This window comes from Apium graveolens, chromosome 8 (genome assembly GCF_009905375.1).
Source record: "Apium graveolens cultivar Ventura chromosome 8, ASM990537v1, whole genome shotgun sequence".
NCBI classification, from domain to species: domain Eukaryota; kingdom Viridiplantae; phylum Streptophyta; class Magnoliopsida; order Apiales; family Apiaceae; genus Apium; species Apium graveolens.
In genome coordinates this window covers 34,317,483-34,329,002 of record NC_133654.1, presented here as the reverse complement: position 1 = coordinate 34,329,002, position 11,520 = coordinate 34,317,483, and the positions used below count along the sequence as shown (strand labels likewise).

The following is an 11,520-nucleotide window of genomic DNA, read 5'->3' as shown; positions in this document are numbered from 1 at the left end:
CCGCATAGTAAGTTCCCCTTTTTGCACATCTATCAAGGTACGGCCAGTAGCCAAGAAAGGCCTCCCCAAGATTATGGGAATCTTCTTATCTTCCTCAAAATCCAGAATAACAAAATCAGCAGGAAAGAAGAGCTTATCCACCTTGACGAGCACATCCTCAACTATGCCCCTTGGGTAAGTAATGGAACGGTCCACCAATTGTAGCGACATGTATGTGGGTTTTGGATCAGGCAGATCCAGCTTTTTAAAGATCGACAACGGCATCAGATTAATGTTTGCTCCCAAATCACAAAGGCACTTGTCAAAAGTTAGATTGCCAATGGTGCAAGGAATGGTGAAGCTTCCTGGATCTTTCAGTTTTGGTGGTAACTTTTGTTGCAGAACAGCGCTGCATTCTTCCGTGAGAGCAACGGTTTCAAGGTAATCCAGTTTCACCTTCCTTGAAAGAATAGTCTTCATAAACTTCGCATAACTAGGCATTTGTTCCAGAGCCTCAGCGAAAGGTATATTGATGTGAAGTTTCTTGAACACCTCCAGAAACTTCCTGAACTGTCTATCCAGCTTTTGTTGCTGCAATCTCTTAGGAAAAGGTGGTGGAGGATAGAGCTGTTTCTCCCCTGTATTAGCCTCAGGCAGAGTGTGTTCAACAATAGTCTTCCTTGGTTCCGCCACTTTCTCCTTTTGCTTAGATTCTTCATCTCTAACTTCAGCTTCGACTTCTTTTTCCTTTTCAGCATCAGCTACTTTTCCAGACCTTAAGGTAATAGCCTTGACTTGCTCTTTAGCTTCCTTCCTGCCTGGTACTTCCGTGTCACTGGGAAGAGTGCCAGGTTGACGATTGAGCATTGCATTGGCTAATTGACCAATTTGATTTTCTAAGGTCTTGATAGAAACCGCCTGACTCTTGCACAACAGCTTAAGTTCCTCAAAATCAGCACTAGTAGGTGCAGCTGCACTTCCCTGTTGAGGATATGATTGCCTTGTAGCATACTGCTGTGGTTGCTGGAATCCAGGTGGGTTAAACTGTTTACTTACTCCTTGCTGATATGTTGGCTGAATAGCATTCTGATTATTCCCCCAGCTGAAATTTGGATGATTTCTGTTATTAGGATGATAGGTCGCTGGCACAGGCTGCTATTGTCGCTGATAATTATTCACATATTGAACAGATTCGTTAACAAGAGAACATTGATCCGTAGCATGAGAACCTGCACAAAGCTCACAAACCATAGCTATTTGATTAACTCCATACGTGGCCAGAGAATCAACCTTCATTGATAGCGCTTGGAGCTGGGCTGCAATAGCGGTGGCTGCATCAACTTCCAGAATACCTGCTACCTTGCCTGATGTCATCCTCTGAGTTGGGTTTTGATGCTCATTTGCAGCCATTGTCTCTATAAGATTATACGCCTCAGTATAGCTTTTAGCCCATAAGGCTCCTCCAGCTGTTGTATCGAGCATGGGCCGAGATTGGGCCCCCAAACCATTATAAAAACCAGTGATTACCATCCAATCTGGCATTCCATGATGTGGACATTTTCTCAACATTTCCTTGTAGCGTTCCCAAGCCTCGCACATAGATTCCGTAGGTTGCTGCGCAAACTGAGTAAGAGCACTCCTCATAGCAGCAGTCTTTGCCATTGGATAAAACTTCACCAGAAACTTTTGCGCAAGATCTTGCCACGTAGTGATAGACCCAGCTGGTTCAGAATGTAACCAGTCTTTAGCCTTATCCCTCAGTGAGAATGGGAAAAGCCTCAACTTGATAGCCTCATCAGTCACGCCATTATACTTAAAAGTGCTGCAGATCTCGACAAAATTCCTTATGTGCATGTTGGGGTCTTCAGTTGCCGCTCCTCCAAAAGAAACAGAATTCTGCACCATCTGAATAGTGCCCGGCTTGATTTCAAAGGTGTTAGCTTGAATAGCCGGATGAAGGATGCTTGTCTGAATGTCATCAATTTTAGGCCGAGAAAAAACCATAAGAGCTGGATCAGCTTGAACAATACGATCTCCCATGTTTACTGGTCCTTTCTGCTCAGTTCCTGAATCCGAATCCTCAAAATCTAACTTCTCCGGAATATCAAGAACTTCGTCTGTCTCCTCAGCTGTATCTAAAGTCCTCTTGCGAGCACGAGAACGAGTTTGCATAAACGCTTGCTAAAGTACCTGAAACACAACCGAAAAGAGTAAGTAACTACTACGTCCTAATCACTGAGTCCTAATGACCAATGATGGTAAGTACATAAACTAAACAAATATGCCGAGTCCCCGGCAGCAGCGCCAAAAACTTGTTAGGGCGTAATTACGCACTAATATTCACGCAAGTATACGCGTTCGCAAGTAATATAGAATACTTTCTAGTTCGTTCCCTCAGAGACTCAGACTAAGTTATTGTCTAATTAAACTCACTCACCAATGTATGATTACTTCTCAATGTTAAGATAACACTTAAAAATGTTGATTAAATATTAACTATAATTAACTAGTTAACTAACACTTCAATTTATCAATAATAAAACACTCATGAGATCACAACTTCATTATTACTTCCTTCTATAGCCATTGTTATTACCTTTAGCATGTGACAGTGATGACATTAATCGAATAACACGAAACTGATAAAAGCCAACTTTCATTGTACTAATACCATTCTACCAAGCATCCACAATTAAGATAGAAGTTGAATAGTCATCAATTATGTTGAGTTCCTATATGTCTACAGAAATTGACAACACAACGATTTAAGCACAAGTTATTCCTTTTGATTACATAGGGCAAATAAAACTGTTAGAGTTATCCACTAATCATGCACAACGTACATGAACCTATGCTAGCATGGCAAGTTCTAAATCGCAAGATCCACCGTCGCTTCATAAGAGATTAACACCCTATCTTATATGTTCGCGACGCACATAAGACGAATACGCACAACCAATACTAGATATCATGCAATCATCACACACTAAAGTATTAAACAATTAACTAAAGAATTCCATAATAAATTCGTTGCAAACCCATGATCACGATTAGCCCATAATAGAACTTCTCGTCATCATGGGTTCATATGAAATCATGAATAACAACACAAGAAAATAATAACTAAACTAATTATATTAAAACAGAGTACGCCACAAGAGTAAATAAGTCAAAGCAAGACAACTAGCATCCAACGTTACAACGAAACAAGAATCACAAGAATATATGCTTCCTCTTCGTTACGGTGTGCTAAATCGGTCTTCTTCCTTATCTCCTTCGCTTCTTGCGCAAAACACAATCTAAAACATAATCTCCTCCCTCTCCTCTGTGAAAACGTCTCAAATCTACTTATATAATAGTCCCATAAAACTCAGATTACATAGAAGTTGGAAGCCAAACAAAAGTAGAAGTCTAAAATAATTTATCCTTTTCCCCGACCCTGAGCGGCCGCTCAGCATTTCTGCACGGGCGCGCAAGGCTGCTGCGCGGCCGCTCAGCATTATTGCGCGGGCGCGCAGGAACCTACTGGAAAAAATCCAGGTTTGCTCCGTTTCTTCGCCGTAATCTGCCTGTTCTTTTCCTCTCGCAATGGTGAACACATGCCAAGGCTTATTCTTGATGATTCCTCCTCTGAAATGCAACTAATACCCTGAAATGCATAAACAATAGAAAAACGCATCAAATACATAAAATACTTGATTTCAAGACACCAATTTAAGCCATTTTAAGACGTTCTAAGTGGTATAAAATGCCACTTATCAAATACCTTAAATATATATTTAATCTAACGTACACATTGAGGCTACATCCGGTAGTCCAATGATGAACTCTATATGAGCTCTTACGAAATCTCACATCTAGACTGATTCCTAACACTCTCGTCTCTAAGTACCATAACTTATTGCTCTGATACCATTTCTGTAACGCCCCCAAATCCGGGGTCAGGAATCTGGGTCGTCATGCCATCCTTCACTCATGTGTAACCTGTATTGATTCAATAATCCAACGGACCCCTAATCTCACGCGTACACACACACAAGTTATAGCCTTAGAAATGATGTACAAAATGTAATCTTCTTTTATTACACTCAAATGTACTTTACAGGATCTTAAACAATTATTCATAACCTCTACATGAAGTTACAAGAATTACTACTAACATCTTATACCTATCTGGATACTCTGGTCCACCTGAGACAAAGCTGTAAGGGATTCTCCCCACGATTTCAAGTGACTAAGTCCCATGTCGGCATACTGGTAATCTGTTATGTTTTGACATTTAAAAGAAAGCAAGAGTGAGCAATAATGCTCATCCATAATAATCAACAGTATGAAAAGACTGTTAAAAGGAAATTATATTACTCCGTACAAGGATATGTATTTATTCAAAGTAGTTTTCTTGGTGATACACACCTCTTTTCAAAACAATTCTTTGATTGACTTATTAGTCTGCAAATACCTTAATGGTAAACCCAGCACCTAGGCTTGGGTTACGGTATTGCATCTCAATTCCAATTGGAAGAATATAGGACATTCACTGGAGCCACCGCATACGATGATCAGTCATACTACGGAAATAGTAACCTTTTCTACTAGTAGAAGGACGATTCCCTTTTTATTATTGGTTATCACCCTGGCCGCATTCGGGCCTTTTCTGTTTCCATCCCTCTCAGGTACACACTTCGCGTCTATCCCTCTCAAGACACGGTTTTGTGTCCATCCCTCTCAAGTACGCATACTCCATATGTTCATCAGTATATAAGATACCTTCTCATGTGGTAGTAAATTGGTAGTCTCCCCAGTCCACGAAGTACTAGAGTCTACCCCTCCTTGTCCTTGTAAGAATCCCATCATATATCTGGAACTTATATTGTTCCCCAAGCATATTGCTTGTTGATAGGTACACTTTGATTTGTACGTATATATATGTACTTCCGAGAATTTTCGGAGGAAGTACTAAGGATGTGAGTTGACCGTTGTCAACAGATTTATTACATAAGGGGGAGTTTCTTTTGAAACTATAATCAAAATATTTAAAATAAGTCGAGATAATATTCTCCGACGATCTGAAATTATTCGAATGATTTTCCGAAAATCAGAAAGTATTTTAAATTAGTCTTTATGATTTTTAAGTCATAATAAATCATTAGATAGATAATTATTAATTAAATATTAATCGTTAAATAATTAAACCTCGAATGAGTTTACTTTAAAAGAATATTTGAAATAATATTCCTCAATTAATTTATGTTTACGTAATTTAAAGTAATCTTTAATATTTAATCGGGTTTGAAATAAATAAGCGTTGGAGAATACTTCTCCTATAATAAATGATTAGTTAAATAATGCTCATTATTCGAACCATAAAATATAGTTGAGGGAATACGATCTTTGGAAATCGTTTTAATAAAAGTTCGAGGTATTCAATATTTCGCAAGTGAACATCGAGTCCCTTGGAATAAAATAAGTACGGACTTTTAATGGTCCAAAACATCTCCGGGATGATTCCCGAGTTTATACTTTATAAAAACTTACCGACTCTCGGTCTTATAATTTATATATCGCGCTCTACTATAGCATTTGTATTCTTAAATAAAACATCTCCGGAATACTTCCGAGTTTTCATAAAATTATACTGACTGATCCTCGATCTAAAATATACTCCTCATATATACAACGCTACTCTCTAGCATTATCGATTGAAATTCGGTAATATTCATATACCAAAATCATTATCATATCATATGATATTATATAACATAATTCGTAAAACATCGTAAATATAGCATCATGTATATATCGAAATTATTTAAACAAACACAACACAACAGTTTCAAAAAGGTAGGGTTTGAAAACTTGCCTGTAGTCCAAGATACGTTTCCCGACTTCCTCTCGTTCCGGTTTTTCTAGTCAACAAACATCATAATCTTAATCAGTATTCCTACTCTTACCACCGACTTATATTTCTAATAAGTTCAATACTTCATGATTTTCATCATTCGACCGACTCGAAATAAGTATCACTCATTGGTCGAAACGGACGGTCAAAGTGGTCTTTAAGATTTGACTTTACCGAATATTACTATTACGCGACTCACACTCTATCATTTTTAATAATTCGTAAAATTAATATTTTAATACGAAACTACCTCGAGGAGCTTCTTGAGTTCTTTTAATATTTATCCTAAAATTTTCATTTTGATAAAATGAATTTAACTAGGTGAAAAGCATTTCAAAAGTTCGGTCAACGACGGAGTTTTACTATTCAAACCATTTTCACTAAAATATTGATATCTCTCAAACTGTTAACTCAATTGACGCACTGTTTTCTCGTGCGCTATCTAGACAAAATTTTGAACACATCATTTGAAAATGGTTTTCTGGTAACAGGGATGAAAATCCCGAAGTGGCAGTTTCCTAACGGGGGTTGTTTTTGACATTCGTACTCCGCGCGACCTCGGCTCCGATATTTTTATAAAATTGAAACATCAACATTTTTACTTGAAATTTTTATGGCAGATAATAAACTCTATTTCTTACTCCCTTTAAAAAATTCATAATTTTTAAATATTTTCAAGTCGATCATTTATATTTTCAAAATTCGTAATTCGTAGCAGTTTTTGTCGCGTAAATCACTTTTAGTAAAATGGCCATAACTTTTGATCCGTAAATAGGAATCAAGCGATTCAAGCGCCTAAATGATCCTTATAAAATTGTCTATCATTATCAAGTATTATTTTTTAAGAAACTAAAGTTTATATCTCCGGAACTTTCTGCAGAACTTAATGTTATGTTTTATTTGTTTTAGCGAGATTACGATTACGATCCGAGTTTCATTTACGCCTTAAATCTCTATACTACCACCAACAATCATCAAATTATCATCACCACACCAACTCCTATGAAGAACATCATGTTCTTGAGGCAACAATCATCAACCTTAAAATTAATTAACTAAACATCAAGATAATATCAAATCAATCATTAAAACCATACTTATATCCAAGATCCTTACTTTTCTTGAAACTAAAAAATTAAACAAAGTTTGGATGAATGTTTATACCTTCCTTGAAGCTTGTTAATACTTAATAAAGTCGTATAATCCTTGATGAAGCCTTGGTCTAGCTTTAGGAGCCTTAATCTTTCATGAAAAATTAAGAAAACAAGTTAGTGATTTTCAGAGTTACTATTCACCCTCAACTTCAAACATTTTTATAAAATTGAGAACTTCATGGATGGGCATGAAATTTGGTTCGTGACTTACCCATGATATGAAAGAGGTTTGGTAAAAGTTTGGTGATTTTTTAATGAGTAGAACATAAGATATGAATTGTTCTCTTCATGGTGTTCTTGAAAATCAGCATGGTGTTTTGTGTGAGAGAGAAAAGTGTTGCTTCCTTGGTTGCTTCTTGGTTGCTTCTTGCAATAATGTTATGATATATTGTTTATTTTTCTAGTATAAGTCATAGGATTGATTTTTGTTGCCAAATCTCTTGACAATTCTAGCTAGGCTTTTTAGATTACAAGCTAAGCTAATTAGCTTAGTCATTAGCTTCACTATTCTCTAGCCCTAGTTGATCATCCTACTTCCTTAGCTCACTATTTAATAAAGTAACCATGGTTACTTTTCTACCATGTTTAGTTAGTGCGTTACGTTTATTTAATCGTTTACGCGTTCGTTCGGTCGCTTAAACGTTTTCGTAATACTTTCTCGCAAACGGTTCGCGACGTAAATCCTTTCGTATTTATTCCTCATATTTTGAAGTATCGTCCTTGGATATAAATCCGTAGGGTTTTAAATTCATAATTATATTGTGATCCTCGTAATCCTCGATGATTCGTAAATATGGTCATTTTTCAAAGTTCGTTTTCTTCAAAAACTAATAGCGTTTACATACACTCATTTGGTACGTATAATCATAATATCAACTCGGAATCTTAAATTAAAAACTTGTATATGGTGTGGTTGCAAAAGTTTTTTTTATTAAACCGCAAGGTTACTATTCATAAGGTCTTTTACCGATGTCAAAAATTTAAGTTTTTACAGACAATGCAAAACTTTCAAGTCTTGTCCTAAACAATGGTGGGTAAATTGTACAGACAAAATCCCTATTCCAACAACAACCCCATTCATGTGACAAACTTCATGCAAGAGTAATTTGACTCCATTGCTCAAGAACCTGGCTCTGAGACTGAAGATGATCATGAATTCTATAATCAAGAACCTGATGCTGCAAATGAGGATGATGCAGAGGCAGAGGCTGAACATGAAGCAAATCCTCAGCCTAATCCTGACACTCAACCAATGGAATGTGACCAAGAACATGTAATTGATGAATGGTCAGAAGAGGTTTCTTAACCTGAAGCTGCTGAACACCAAGGAGAAGATGAACCCAATAAATCAGAGATAAATGTCTACAGGCCAGACTTTACAGGTATGAATGAGTCTTCTATGAGCACTACATTCGATGATTTAACTGATATTGATTCACTTAATCTTGGTCACTTTCACACACATCTTGCCTAAGAGCAGTTACTATCAGGAGGCAGTGAGTTTGTTTTCCCGCAAATTCATATCCACCCTCTTGAGCCCATAAACACATCTCAAAATCTCTTAGCCCAATCCCTGGCGTATAAGGCTCCTATGAGTATAGAGGGAGAAACTGCACACGATGCAGCAAATAAGGAAGGTACTCTGAGTGAAACCACGGCTCTGTCTCCAATGAAGCAGAGCAGTATTCCCACTGAGACAACTGTAACCTCCCATGTATCTTCCCAAAAGGATACAATGGTTGAAAAGGCACATAAACAGTTACCGGATCTATCTTCTCAACAAGGTGGGTCTATTGAAATTCGCCCGTCAGCCACGACATCCTGTAATGAGTCAAACACTCTATCCAATATTCAAGCTCTTGAAGCTTTAAATGAGTCGATTAGAAGAGCATTATTTGGTGAGAATGTATTGACGGCAACAGGTCATTCAACTATATTACGGTTAGAATATCATGTTCAAGGTGCTTCAATGGATCAACTGCCTTCACAGGTGTTAGGAGAGAGTGTTGTAATCGCTGCCACATCTAGCACAACACTTACCTCCCCAGGACTAATAAACCTGGATGCATCTGCGGATAGGGGATCCGACATAGGTGCGGATCGGAAACCCTTTGGCGATGAACCAGATTCAACTGGTGAGCCTACGGGAAAAGTGTCTTCACCGACACTCGAGGAAGCTGAGGGACAGATGCCACATATGACAGCCTCAGTTATCCTCCAAGAGATTCCAACTCTGGACCAGTCATCTCAGGATGACATTCAACTTGCCTTGTACAAGGATCGGGAATCGCGAACTGTTAGGGCGAAAACACGCGCTAAAATTACACGCAAATATACGCGTTCACAAGTAGTATAAGATATAAATCAGATTCATTCCCACATAGACTCCTTTTAGTTAACTTAAGATAATGCACCTATGCAACAATGGTATGGCTATCGCTCAATGATAAGACAATAACAAATTAAGATGTTTATAACTAAGATTAAACTAACATGCAATTAACTAAGAATAAAAGTGATTGAATTAACTATATGAGACTAACATGGGATTTTAACTTCATTACTACTTCATTCAAAGTCATTGTTTTTAACCTTAGCATGTGATGGTGATGACAACTAATCAGATAACACGAAACTAGTAAACGCCAACTTTCGTTGTATGAATACCTTACTACCAGACATCCACAAAAGAGATAGAAGCTGAATAGACACCAATTATGTTGAGACCCTATATGTCTATAGAATTTGACAACATAAAGGTTTAATGCGCAAGTTATCTATCGTGATTACATAGGGCAACTAAGATGGTTAAAATTACCTACGAATTATGCATAATAAATACATGAACCTATGCTAGCATGGCAAGTTCTAAATCTCTATATTCACTTTCGCTTCAATAGAGATTAACATGCTATCTTATATGTTAGCTACGCACATAAGACGAATAAGCACAACCAATACTAGGATATCAATCAATCACCACACACCAAGATATTGAAAAAAATTAACTATGGAAATCCGTAAGTAAATCCGTTAGAACCCCACGATAACTGTTAGGTCACACACACACTGTAGAGGGGTGAATACAGTGTATAGTACACTCAAATCGAACTTAAAGAACTTGAGTAACAGAAAACAAACTTTATTGAAACAATAAACTCTGTTACAATATGGAACTGTTACCTCTCAGTGATGAACAAATATCACGAGAGCTGATAGGGTTATATAGAATAATAACTTCGATAATGATAACACATATAGTGTAAACCCTATGCCTGTGTTTATATACTACACAGTTACAAGATAATCGCTAATTGATATGGAATATAATTCTGCTTCCTAAAATATATCAATCAGATATCTTCTATTCCAAGTATTCCATTCTTCACGGAATTCCTTCTTCATGCATATCTCTTCTTATGTTTTATCTCTATCTTCTTTCCTTTAATCAGCTACTGTCCTTATCTGATCGTCCTTCAGCACTTAAGTTCTGGTATCTATCTTCTGATGATTATCTCCTGATAATATAAGTACTGATATCCTTAAGTCCTGACTTCCAGTATAAGTACTGATCAACAGTTAAGTACTGATCTATCCTGTTCACACAAGATCTGAAAGCTAAACATAAAACATATTAGCCATGACATTATCAAATATATCTAACAATCTCCCCCAACTTGTAAATTAACAAAATATACAAGTTAAACAGATATTTGATGATGTCAAAAACATTAAATACAAATGCATGAGAAATAGACTAGATAACTACAACTTACAGTCCTTAAAGTTTTACCAATTTCAACTTCTGATAACAACTTCAATCTGTATAAATATCAGAATTTAAGCAGTTGTATATCTTTGACTTGGCTTCATTAACTTCTGATCTCTCTGATGTCAGGAGTTGTTCTGAGATAGTTCTTCAACAAACATTTCTCAGCATATCTTAGTTCATCAATCATTCTCCTTTTAACACCTTTAAGTTCTGCAGTATCTTCACCAGTTTGAAAGATTGCAGCTCTGAGATCATTAATCTTTGCTTTCCTTAACTCCTGGTCTAGTCTTATGACATAAGCTTTGTCAGATTCAAGATTGAATTCAAGTCCCTTAATACCAAGATACGTTCTGATCTGTGCAGTATTAGGCTTCATATCAACAATATCCCCATTGTGATCTCTGTACTTTGGAACATATCTGCTGTCAGACTTAACAGAATAAAGCCTTTTCTGTCTCTGAATCTGTTCTTTTAAGTAGTTTGCAGCAGTCTCTGTTATTCTGTCATCCACTTGAAGTAAGAAAAGTACATGCTCCAATTCTTCAAAATACTTCAAAGGAATGGCATTTTGTCTTATATGATAAACCCTACCATCTGTCATGAAATACAACATGATGTATTCTTTCAAGTAGGTATGGTAAACCATCTGTACAGATTCTAGTTGATTCAATCTCTCAGGAGTTGCTCCAATACCTGGTTCACTCAAGGAAGTTGGA

At 36.9% G+C, this 11,520-nt stretch overlaps 1 non-coding gene across 1 annotated transcript; it reads left to right on the top strand.

Moving 5' to 3' along the window:
- The first annotated feature begins 1,519 nt into the window (after window positions 1-1,519).
- Window positions 1,520-1,626, top strand: LOC141681608 (small nucleolar RNA R71). Its single transcript, XR_012559035.1, has one exon. It is a non-coding gene; the product is annotated as a small nucleolar RNA R71 (small nucleolar RNA).
- The last annotated feature ends 9,894 nt before the right edge of the window (window positions 1,627-11,520 follow it).